General features: G+C 36.6%; 1 protein-coding gene and 1 long non-coding RNA gene across 2 annotated transcripts in view; one reads left to right on the forward strand and one right to left on the reverse strand.

The window, feature by feature from the left end:
• Positions 1 to 12,922, forward strand: part of COL5A2 (collagen type V alpha 2 chain) — a 138,455-nt gene that overhangs the window by 34,913 nt on the left and 90,620 nt on the right. The gene's annotated exons all lie outside the window — the stretch shown is intronic.
• Positions 6,512 to 12,688, reverse strand: LOC144304450 (uncharacterized). The gene is made up of 2 exons (XR_013371358.1): positions 12,245 to 12,688; positions 6,512 to 9,499 (listed from the first exon to the last, which is right to left on the reverse strand). It is a non-coding gene; the product is annotated as an uncharacterized LOC144304450 (long non-coding RNA).

The following is a 12,922-nucleotide window of genomic DNA, read 5'->3' on the forward strand; positions in this document are numbered from 1 at the left end:
TTTTCCATGATGCTGTGGTATCTTCATTCTTTTCTATAGCCTGACCACGTCTTACTCTTTTTTTCAAAAGCTGGTTTAAGACCTACTTCCTCTGCGAGGTTTTTCCTAGTTAATCTAATACTCATGCATCTCTCTTTCAATGCCTGGAACACTAATGTTCACCTGAAATCAAAGTGTGTGTTGGTTTGAATGTTGGGCTTGTGTGCTTTGGTTGTCCAGTCAGTTTAAGTCATTTGATAACAAGATTCTTTGTTTCTGTTTTAGTTTGTAAAGTGTAAGGGACATAGTGGATGTTCAGGACCTAGTTGTTGAATGAAGACTGCATTAATGCCATCAAAGAAGCCTCGTTCTAATACAGAATGTGAGAGAAACTACATTAGGAAGAGATTAAGATGGGGAAACATTCTACAATGTGCAGTATTAGCCTGCGGGGTTCAGTCTAGCCTGTACCTAGCTTTCGTATAAATTAGAGAAGGTGTCACCTCTGGGTGGCCCAGGGCATGTGGATAGTAGCACCCTTGTGCAAACAAAAAGGCTTTTCTTCTTCCAGTGGATGTGGCCTTCAGGTGGACTCAGAGCAAGATGAGGGGAAGTTGGCATGAATGGCAGCTCCCACCGGCTCCCTCAGTTGGAGACTTTGTGAAGTGTACAGGCTGCAACAATCCACAACAGCCTTCTAAGCAGGTGTGCAGATGACACATGCAAGTATAGGAAGCTTGGTAGTTCAGGAAGTCCTTACCCTGGCCATACTCCGTGTGGCCTGACGCCAGAAGCTAAGAACCGAGGGAATGTTACGGGGCACAGATTGGGGGAGAGATGTGGGTAGTTGTGGCTGAGGTGGAAAAGATTTATTTAAGAATCTAGGTTTTTAATTATCATACAAAATAACATTTAAGAGAATGAATGGCAAGTTCACAGACAGATAAGGGAACAGTAGATGAAGTTTGTAAGGTGTGAACAACTGTTAGAGTGAAGAAAAGGGCACAGTTCTGAGAGTGTGGGCGAATTTGTAGGGGCAGAGCGCACCCAGGGCAACTGCTGAGGTTCGAGGAAGGTGATGAGCTTGAGGTGCCGCTTACGGAGGTAATTTAAGTAGCTGCTTTTAAAATAGACCACAAGGTAGCAACAGTGGAACGAAATCTGCAGGGTGTCTGTGATCTTGAAAGCAGAAAGAGGGAAATGATCAAGGTGAAGTATGGAGAGAAATTTCTAGTTGACGTTACGGGAGTATAAAGTCTGAGGATGAGCACTCTGAAAGTTGAGGAAATGGAATGGATAATAATAATTTATTATTCCTTAGTGGATATTTGTGAATATAACAGTAATTTTTATTATGCTGAGGGTATAATTTATTGAGTTCCTAATACGTGCATTCAGTTATTAAGCCCAAGTCCCATCATTATTATAAGTCAAGCAAGTATGTAGTGCTGAGGCGGCATTCAAAAATAAGATCTTGTCCATCTGGTTTGAAGGTTTCTTTTTTATGACAGGATTATTTATTTTCCTTAATTTATAAACTATTTATGATTATAAGCTAACTTTAGAAGTGAGTTACACTCTAAAATTCTGTGTTCTATAGGAATGCTTCCCAAAGCATATGACATTAGTCTCAATAGTACATGAGATAACTTTTAGGTAACACATAACATTTAATCTTTTGCAAGTTTGATGTTGACATATATATTTGGAAAAACTATATAGCTTATCAAATCTGAGGTTTGTTTAGAATGAAATGTAAAAAATTAAAGGTTAAAAAATGAAAAGTCAACTTAAAATAGATTTTAGCAGAAAATGCACATAAATAATAGTACGTCATATACACAAATATAGAAAAATTACAATTATAGTGAACTCGTTGACTGCCAAATGGAAGATCCTAATCTACAGTCTACATATAAATTTTAAGCATGTATCTTAAAAATAAACAGGAATTGGAGAGAATTAGAAATATTTAGAAATATTTAGTTGGAAAATAGTAGAAAGAATTTTACTATTTTAAGGAGATTTCTGGTTGAAAATTATTTGCAACCATCAAAATATAGTTTTAATATAAACCTTTTAGAATGGTCTGTATTATTCCAACTGTAGTTTGCCAAGTCTATGCAATGTTTTCTTTTTCTTTTTTGCAATGTTTTCAATATTTACATAGATTAGGGGAAAATCTAGCTGTTAATAACATGAAATTCATATTACCACTTAGCATAAGATGTAAGAGATTCCAGAAAAGAGTTTGATACTATCTGTACAATGATTATCCATAAAACGTCTCCATTTCTTTCCTTAGTATCATGAAGCTTAACCTTTGGTCTTTGATCCTTGACGTAAAAACTTCATTATGAAATTAAATAACAAATATTATTTGACAAATAGACTTTTAAAGATTTTAAAACAGCTTCGCTAGTAAATCCTATACTCTCTTTGACCCAATTAATTGGCCAGTTAACTTTATTTACGGGCCAGAATACACCTAAAGAATCCAGAGGAAAGTCCGTGCACTTCAGGCTTTCTCTGCAGCGCTGGCGAATTTCAAGAATTCAGGGGAAAGTTGAGAGATGAGAATTAGTTAACTTTCAGTGTTGCTTTAACCGTGTGACCCATGTGACTGTATAAACTTATTTTATTTATTAGGTGAGAGGAGATCTCTCACCAGAGCCACAAATAAATCATCCTGGCGGGAAGGGCACTGTGCTGTATCCTAAGGACACAGTTGTGGGCTCAGCTTAGGTGAAGAATGCATCTTCTGCAGTCGCGTAAATAAGGCTTTGAAAATGGTCTCTTCACTACTTTGGGGAAATCCTTTGCCCTGTGAGCCGCAGTCCCTTTATCTGTCCTATGGGGACATAGGAAAATAATTCCTACCTCAAATAAAAATTTAAGCATTTATCAGATAACATCTGAAAGATGCTTGTATAAAGTAAGCACTTAATAAAAGGTTTTGTTATTACTGGTGACCTGAAGCATGTTAGCTAAGCAGTGTCTTCACTTGCCTGCTGCGCACTGTGTTTCCAGCTTATTTCATCCACACTGAACCATCTGGAATCCTTGGCTCATGTTACTCATCTCCCATCTCTCTGCCTGTCAATCCTGCTTTAATTCCCAGAATAGCTTGTTTTCAGCACATCTCTATTAAAAGGAATACTTCTGGCTATTTTATAGTTCCTTTCAATAAAATAATATTTGTCATTTAAAATCGATTTAAATCTCAAATGGGTAAGATATGATATTCTAGTACATTTTAGAATAGAATATTTGAATTAGATTAACCAACAAGAAATATTTACATTTACTTTTAATGTAAATGATCTCATTTTATTTGAGGTGAGAATTACTAGACCTAATACCTAATTTGGAAAAACTGAGCCATGGGAAAAGAAATAACTTATTCAAGGTGTCCCTGCTAGTAATTGGTAGAGCTGGGTCTTCTGATACCAGACACTGTTTTTCCTGGTATATATTAAACTTTTACAGTGAATAATTACAACCTAATACAAAAATCAGAAAGGGTAAAGCTAATAGCCTAAATGGAGAGGAGTATGGAGATTTAAAACTCTGACAATGTGGCATCGTACATTTTGAACAAAGATAAACTTCCCCATTCTCTCTTCCATTGTCTATATACACACATATCCATACATTTCTGTATCCCTTTTTTTTTTTTTTTTAAGATTTTATTTATTCATGATAGGCACAGAGAGCGGCAGAGACCCAGGCAGAGGGAGAAGCAGGGCCATGTGGGGGAGCCCCATGTGGGACTGGATCCCGGGACTCCAGGATCACACCCTGACCGAAGGCAGACGCTCCACCGCTGATCCACCCGGGGCCCCACCTTTCTGTGTCCTTATCATTAATTTTGCTGCAGTGTGTTGGTATCTGCATCTGTCTTCCTGGTCTATAAACATATCTTTGTTTCATAATCCTGTGCCAAACATGCCTCCTGGCTTAAAAATGTAGGGATTTTCACAACAGTTCACTAATCTGTTGAAGACAGAGTAAAGGACAGAAGGCAGCTTGACCCCGGCAGGGCTCTGGAGTGGGAACCAGAGGACTCTTCACCTTCGAAGGCTCAGGCCTGTTCTTTGTGTTTTAACGTGCTGGGAAATTTTTGTTTTGTTCTTTGTATGGTGTTGTATGGAGTATGTATATATGGTAAAATGAATACTCTGTTAGTATAAATTATTTTCTTGACTCTGATTATTTTGAGTTTTTCTTTTTATACTAGATAATTATAGAAATGCTCAACAGTTATACCTTGGCATGCTTTAACTTCTGGTCATTTTTAAAATGCCTTTTTTTTTTTTTTTAAAGAAGTTTTAGATTTATAGAAAAAGGCACACTCCAGACTTAATTTCCCCTCTTCTTACCACCTTATACTAACAATTAATTAACCAGTATTGCCACTTTTACTCAGATTTCCTTGGGTTTTACTTAATGACCTCTTTCTGTTCCAGGATCCCATCCAGGATCCCATTATTACTTTTAGTTGTCACATCTCCTGAGGCCCCTCTTGGGTGTGAGAGTTTTGTAGACTTACCTTGAAGTACCGGTCAGTTATTTTATAAAATGTCGCTTAATTGGGATTTTTCTAACCTTTCTTTTAATGATTAGACTAGGGTTGTGGATTTGGGAGAGGACAACCTCAGAGGTAAAGTGCCATTCTCAACTGCTGATGCGACTTCCTACTGCTGATTCCCGAGGTGATGTTGGTCAGGTGTCCCCACTGTGAATCTGCTATTGCTCTTCCTTCCTGTCCGTCACTCTGTGGAAGGCAGTTGCCGTGCACAGCCCCACGGAAGGAGTAGGAGTTACGTCCCATCTCCTTGAAGAGTAGTATCTCCCTGAGTTATTTAGAATTCTGCACATTCCATCCATCCATCCATCCATCCATCCATCCATCCATCCATCCATTCATTTATTTATATCATGTGGACTTACAGATATTTATTTTAAACTTTGGGTAATAATTCAGTGCTACTTCTCTTTTTTGTTGGTCAGGTTTTTCCTGCTTTGGCCATTGGGAATTCTTGCAGGTGGCTCTGGTCTCTCTTTGGTAGACCGCATCATTGTTTTCTTTTTTTCCTTTTTTCTTTTTTTAGTACTATTTTGCTTTTTAGCATTATAAGATGCTCCAGATTTATCTTGCATATTTCCTGTTTCAGTCATAGAATCAGTCATTTCCCCCAAAGAGCCCCTTTTTTTAATTGGTATTAGAAGCCACAATCTGAGACCTAGATATATATGTTCATTGCTACTCAGAGTCATTTTTTTTTACACCTTCTCAATTGACAGATCAAGGAAATCTATGTGTGTATACAAACAGGTGTATATACATATACCGGTTAATATTTTAATGAATTATGTTTCTATTAGTGTTTTAGAAGCAAGGACACCTTGGAAGTAGGATACCCTTGGCTTTTATAGCATTTCTTCTCAAGCTTTCCATGCATGGGATGTCATATAAAACAACTGCAAATTAGGACACACTAATGAATACCATCAAGGTGTAGAGCTAAGCGAAGGCTGAAAACATCATAAAAGTATACTCTAAACCAGAGATTCCTTCCTGGAGTTCTCAGGCTGAATGGGCTTGCATGTGTGTTTGTTGCACACAGTGCTTTTAAAACTATTTGAATCACATAACATTAAAAAAGTGAGAGATGTCAAATACAAATATTGATTTCTAGATTCTCTTTAAAGTTCATTGTATCTGAGAAACCCTGGGCTCTCATTATTCGTGTACCAATCGCCTTGCATCGAACAGGGGTTCAAGTCTTGGGGAGGACTGGACTGCACAAGCTCCAGTCCACCCTAAGGCTGGCTACACACTGCGATCCCTACGTCATTTTCTCGTGGATACTAAGAGCCAGCTGAGGGTCCTTTGCACATGTGCTGCTGTTCTTCCCGTGCTGAAGAGGAGACAAAAGTATTTTTTGAATCCATGGCTAACACAGTGGGAAACTGAAAGGTTGTTTGTAATATATATATATAATTTTTTACGTAAAATGAGAGAAAGCATATTTCTCTATGCAAGTGGGAAATATTCCTATTTGCTTAATATGCAAAGTGTGACTGCATTAAAATACTACTACTTAAAATTCCAATGCAGAATGAACCCTTGAACACTAAATTTGGATGTCTGCTTTAATCCTTTGTTCTTCAATAAGGAGCAGAACATAATAAGCCTTCTTGCCACTTCTAAAGAATGACTTTATAAAGTAATATGATCCAACACAGGATTCAGATTTTGACATTCCCTTGATGTGTATATACCATTAATATATAACCTACTTTTAAATCTTTAGAGGACATCTCTGTGTCTCTTATTTTCTATGAAATTTTTTTGTAAATCTTGAACCATGTTATTTTGTATAAAAGGCCAATAATAAATAATTTACCCAAGATCTATAAACTACTTTTTTCTGCTATACTTAAAGCACTATATTTGTAATTTTCCCTACAGAGTCCAGTTAGCCAAAGTCCAGGGCCAGAGACTTTTATTCAGAGTCCAATTAGCCAGAGTTCAGTTAGTTTTATTCAGAAGGGACATGAAGAAAGGAAAAAGTTCTTAATTATAGAATATACATTTCTAGTCTGCCAAATACATGGAATATAGATCCAGCATTTTATTTGACATTTGTCTTTTATTTTCAAAATGAACATTATGAGAAAATAAAAAGTCTGAGCTATTATTTGTTAAAGGAAAAAAAATCTAGGTTATAAGTAGCAGGAAAGGAAGCAAGCTTACAGTTTCCCATGTTTTACTGGCTGAACCAAATTCAATATATTTGTCAGGAAAATGAACTTCTGGGAAGAAGAAAAAGGTTGTAATTATTGGAATAAAGGTGAATTTAGATAGAATTTTAAGTATAAAAAATATAGTAAAAATAAAATTTAAAAGTATAAAAAATAAAACAGGTTTAGGAATTTGACCACCTTCCTCTTCTCCCAGTATCATAATTGGTGGCATCATAAGATTTCGTTATGTTTATGAATGTCTATCTCCATGTATATATAAATATATAAACACATAATTTTACCATGTGTATACAGATGTAATATATTTGTCTCTATATGTATTTATAAAAAAATCTGTAGCTGCCAAACACGAGGGTGTATAACCATTTCTATAAAAGAAAGTTCTACAACCACAATACAAACATATGAAACTATATTTCATATATATATATATATATATATATATATATATATTGACATACAGAACAGTAATCTTCCAATTAGACAAAGCTAATAAACTCAATGGAAAATTCTGGTCTGTGGAATATGTTGAGTTTTCACATAATTTCTTAGGAGCATTTGCCACATAAAGTAACATTTAGAAAAACTGATGAATACAGCTTGAGTTAACCATTAAGATTCCAGACTTTCAGTGCTGGGAAGCCAGAAATTGAATCAGGACTTGACTCAGCGGGTTCCACGCTACCAGTTGCTTTCTTCCAACGCCTGCCTGAGCACTGCCCAGCCAGGGCATGAATGTGCTCGATGAAGAATATGCGATCAACAAAATCTGCTTCTCTGCTGATCTTCATTCTTTTTTTTTTTTTTAAACATTTTTTAAATTTTTATTTATTTATGATAGTCACAGAGAGAGAGAGGCAGAGACATAGGCAGAGGGAGAAGCAGGCTCCATGCACCGAGAGCCCGATGTGGGATTCGATCCCGGGTCTCCAGGATCACGCCCTGGGCCAAAGGCAGGCGCCCCTGATCTTCATTCTTGATGGAAAAGCTCCCACCAGCGATAGTACTGCTGGTTTCAGATCTGGGCCTGTCACTTCTGAGGTGGGAATCCTGGCCTCGGGGCAAGCAAGCTGTTTAATCACTGTGAGCTATTATTGCCACCTTGTGGGAATGATACTGTGTTGAAGGTTACATGAGATCAAGAAAATAAAACTTTTGGACAGTACTTAGCACATAAAGTATTCAATTAACTTCCTTCTGCTACCACTACTATCAATGTAAAGAAAGTCCTTTAAAATTGGATTGTCTTCTATCTTGATAACTCTTTTAAAATTAAAAAAAAAAAAAATAAAGACCAGTATCCAACTTCTGAGTCACCAGTTCATGGTCATCAATCTGGAGATGTCTTAAGAGTGTAGGTACGGCCGTAAGGTTTACAACTGTTTGAAACCGAAGCAATTGAAACACTTGAGCCTGCAGATGATCATTAATAATAAACTTCCAAGTGGAGTAATACCTTAGTTTTTCAGTTCACTGTTTCTAACCACTATTTACAATACAAGTGAATAGGATTTGCTAGAAATCATTGCAGTATCTTATTTGCAAGCTCAGGTAGTGTTTCTCTTACCAGATAGGTACTCTGCAGTTTCATGGAGCACTGAAAATGTTTGTGTTACTATTAGCATTTGGCAATATTTGGTCATTAAATATTTTCACTATAAATTACATGTTATTATCCAGGTTAGGGAAGAAGAAAGTTGCTAAAGGGGTTGAGATAATCTAGAAATCCATGACCATCTGTGGTCAGTTATGTTTTTGCTGTTTGGTTTAAATGAGAAGTTATGTGTTTTTAGATTAAGTTAGTACTTTATTGTTTGACTTCAGCTGTAAATGTAAGCTGACATGGAAAACAGAAAAAAAAAAAAAAGGAAAATTATGACATAAATTGAAGATTTGCTGTCCAGCTAGCCCTGGGTTGTGGAACTGGAGATATGGACACTGTTCTTAAGGGCAAGATAACTTTCCAAAGCTTTGAAATGCCTCTTAGAGCTTCTCAGATTGTACTGATTTCATGTGGTTATTAATAAGGCGTGTGGGAGCTAGTGTTTTCACTAATGATGGAGTAATTGGAACTAGCAGGATTTCATTTTGTAAGTCTTAAAAACTGACTATCCACCCCTTCTCCGTGTAGCCAGGCCTAAGAGAATGTAAATGGAATTTTTTGCATTGCCATGTATGATACAATTTGCTTCATTTTCCTGGTCTTTGCTCTTTATTTCTTGGTGTTTGGTAACTCCTAAATTCCAAACTTTTTAGGTAGTTATGTTTTTTTTATGCTATAGTTCATCAAATTTGGATTTGCTTTGCAAAACTGTTGGAAATTATAGTCCAATACAGTCCCCCAAACTGCCAAGAGATGGTCATGTTTATATTGTCAGTTATCTCAATAGAATGATTTTCAGGCTCAGGTTATGCTTACTGTCAAGTCTGTAAAGGCTTCCTGGCTGGTGAGAGGGTAAGTTGCCAAGTGACCAACACTGGAACAGAATGGAGGGCCAGAGGTATTAGGAGCTCACAGATCGGAGTGGAGAAGATGTTAGATCTAGGAGTCTGTCTTGATACCAAAGAACACTGATAAGCGTATCTTTTCTGATATTTGTTTCTTTTTTATTAGCAAAAGAAGAGCTTGCGGGAATGGTGAGCCAGTTGCATAGGGCTATGTCCTCACTAGTTTGTAAGGTCCATGGGGGCAGGGCAGTGATTTCCTGTATATTTTTTCCAGTTCCTTGAGTTCAGAAATCGATGCCTGAAAGAAAACCAAAAGACATTGTCTTTCCACTCTTCACTGCAGGATAAACTGCTCCAAAAAAAAAAAAAAAAAAAACAAAAAAAAAAAACAAACCCAAAAACACAAAAAACAAAAAAACCAACCTTTGTCTCACAAGAAACAGAACTTCTGACTCCTGACTGTCACCAACATCCGGCTTCACGTGCCTCGCTAACTTCTTTCTCTTTTTTTCCCTTCTGTCCTTAGGCTGAACCCTCCTTGATTCATCCTAGGACCAGAATAATGAGCACCTATCTGGTTTGCTGCATGGAATCTTTCTCTCCTCTATGATTCTCCCAGCTTACTCTACAATCTCAGAAGATTCAATCTTCCTTCTTTCATTTTGCTGCTCAATGAAGGGAAAGACTTCAGTGCTATCACATTACCATCCACCGGGTTAAACACGACACCGTTAGCTGGTATTCAGGGTTGTGATGATTGGGAGCAGCTCGCTTCCTGGCGACCCTCCCGTCTATTTCTAGGTAGAATGCTCACGGTCAGGCCGACCAGATACAAGAATGTCCCCCAAGCACACCCCATCTTCAACCCCTCATCTCTGAGTGATGGCTTAGGTGTCTCCCCGGGTGTTTTTGCCAAAGCTCCTCGCCAGGCATTCACGGGCATTGAGGGCTCAATTAATCAGTTTTCTTGAATTTTGACAATAAATGAGATGGATAGCTAAAAATCATACACCTTTTATTCCTGTCATTATGATTTGGTTACTTGAATTTCACTGTTTCTCAATTCTGGTATGCTTTTCTAAAATTGATTTGTGGTATTTGGTGTGAATAAACATACTGTCAAATTTTTAGAAAGTTAAGATAACTTCTGCGTAATATTTGAAGTCAAGGCTAAAACACTTGTACAACTCCCCGAGGCACACAAAATTAATCTTATCTCATTAATGGAAGGCGTTCTTTAAAAAACTGTTTTAATGTACCATCACGTTTGTAACCTTCCTAAAACAAGTTCTCTTTTTTCCTCTGATTTTCTGAAGTTGTCTGTACCAAAATGATACTGTTACTCTGGAATGTTGATGTGGTAGGAAACTTCTACTTATGTCTCTAAGAAGTAGGCTATGATTACATATCATAAAAATAGATGTAAAACGTGGCTATTCTGGCCTCTTGAGGTCAGAGAACCTTGCCAGGAGTGTGTTTAATCACATGCCTGTACATCTCAGTGTCTTAATATTTCAAATAACAGATATTTTAATACAAGATAATCAAAATATAAACCTGAATGGATGAATTAATAGATACTTCAAATCTGTTACCCTCTGAATTAATCAAAACTCAGTATTCATTTTTTATTTTATCAATTATATTACATAGAATTATTTTTCAAAATATTCAAATATCAGCATGAGAAATACGTAATTGTGGGCACATAGAATCTCTCCTTCTATACTTTTTTTTACTAAGTGCAAAAAATGAATTTAGCTAAAGTTCTATATGTATATGATGAAATCCTCTCGGAAGAACTATAAAGCTAATTGAATCATAGTTGAGTATTTATTCCTGTCAACAATTCAGTTATTCTTTTAAATTTTTATTGATTCATTTATTAAAGTAATTTCTACACCCAACAGGGGGCTTGAACTCATGACCCTTGGATCGAGGGTCACATGCTTTTCTGACTGAGCCAGCCCAGCAGTGTAGTTCTTAAATTCACATTTCATTAGAGTCATTAAATTTTCACCTTTTTGGGCCAAAGAGATTACCATCATTGTGATTTCCTGAAGCCAAAATTGCGCGGAGAATCATCATATGTTGTCCTTCCCCTCCAGACAGGCTGGGTGTCTCCGTGAGCTCCAAACCTGGCTGCTTACTGTTTCTGCGCAACAGAGACCCGCTGGTCGACGCAGACCTTTATGAATTTGGCAGAATGTTTGTAGCTGCCCTGGGGGTCCAATAGCAGCTCAGAGCCACCCTTTGACTCAAATCTTTTGTCCAAGAAAGTGACCGAAGACTATCTTGGTGTCTTTTTTTTTTTTTTTTTTATATCTTGGTGTCTTAAGACCATCTAATTCATTAAACTTTGTTTTCTTTTTAGCTAAGAGCTCTTTAGCAAAAGTTAAATTTCCTCACTGAAATATTGCCATATTTTCATGAAATTTTTGAAATGGCATGAACAGTTTTAAGGGCAAAAAGGGATATTTTTGATGCTTTGTGTTATATTTGCCATTAAGTTACATTGGCCAAGTGTCCATTATATGAACTTTACAATGCACTTAACCATCAAAATCATTTCCTGTAACCCAAGAAATAGCTTGAAATCACTATTCATGATGATGATACTTAAAGATGACATTTCTCCTAATAAAAATGGCAATTTAAAAATGTTAAAATCTCTGTGAGCTTACCCCTGGGCTAGGGTTATTAGAAATTAACCCTAGTTTCCCCTCCTCACTCAACTCATGTCTTTGCTAGCACTTTCTGTCTTGACCTCTTCAGTTTTCTTTGTAACATCTGTCACTCTTGGACATATTAAATGATTATGTGTTGATTTGCTTATTTTCTGTTTCTCTCCACTAGTGTGTAAACTCCTTAAGGAAAAGACTTTTTCTGTTCTGTTCACACTTGCATTCCTAACACTGGTCTGGTGCCTAATAGGTAGTAGGTATTCAATACATATGTATTGAATAAATGAATGAATGAGAAATAAATTGGACTTTTTGATATGACTTGGGATTTAAAAAGTGTATGCATAGTTCATGATTACCTGTGCAAAAGGTAGGATGGTAGACTGGTTTATCCTCTGAATATTTCTTCATCTGGAAAATGAAATGGACACTCATCCCTGCAGAAGAGGTGACGTGTGAAATCTTCCCAGAGCCAAAGTGGCTATTTATGGTAGCAATACTCTGATTTATTCTTTCCTTCCCTTTTATTTAGTTCATGCAGCTACAGTGAACACCCACTATGTCTCAGATCCTCTGTGAGGTATCAGAGATGTAGGTATGAGCAAGACCGATTGCCTTGCAACCAATATGGAGTGGAGAGTGTGGTCTAGAAGGCAGGAGAGAAAAACAGGGATGAATCTGGTCAGCCTTTTTAGATGTAACTCCCTTTTGAAATTGAGCAAAGATGAGGTGCTCAATAAATTATTTATTTATTTATTTATTTATTTATTTATTTATTTATTTATTTATATTTTTAAAAATAGTTAAATAAATGAGGAAAATGAAGCTTTAAAGAAACTCTAAATCAAAACTTAATCTCTTTTAACTTATTTCTATAAGGGAAAAGTCAAATACTTATTTTAATAGATTCTCCTCTCACAATTTCTCGTGATTATTAGGATTTGGGGGTAAATTGTCCAAAAGCACACAGAGATTCTAGCTACAAAATATTGCCATCCTCCTGTGAACTACTGGGGGAAAGGAAATTCTCACGCAAG

This window comes from Canis aureus, chromosome 34 (assembly GCF_053574225.1).
Source record: "Canis aureus isolate CA01 chromosome 34, VMU_Caureus_v.1.0, whole genome shotgun sequence".
Classification (NCBI taxonomy): Eukaryota; Metazoa; Chordata; class Mammalia; order Carnivora; family Canidae; genus Canis; species Canis aureus.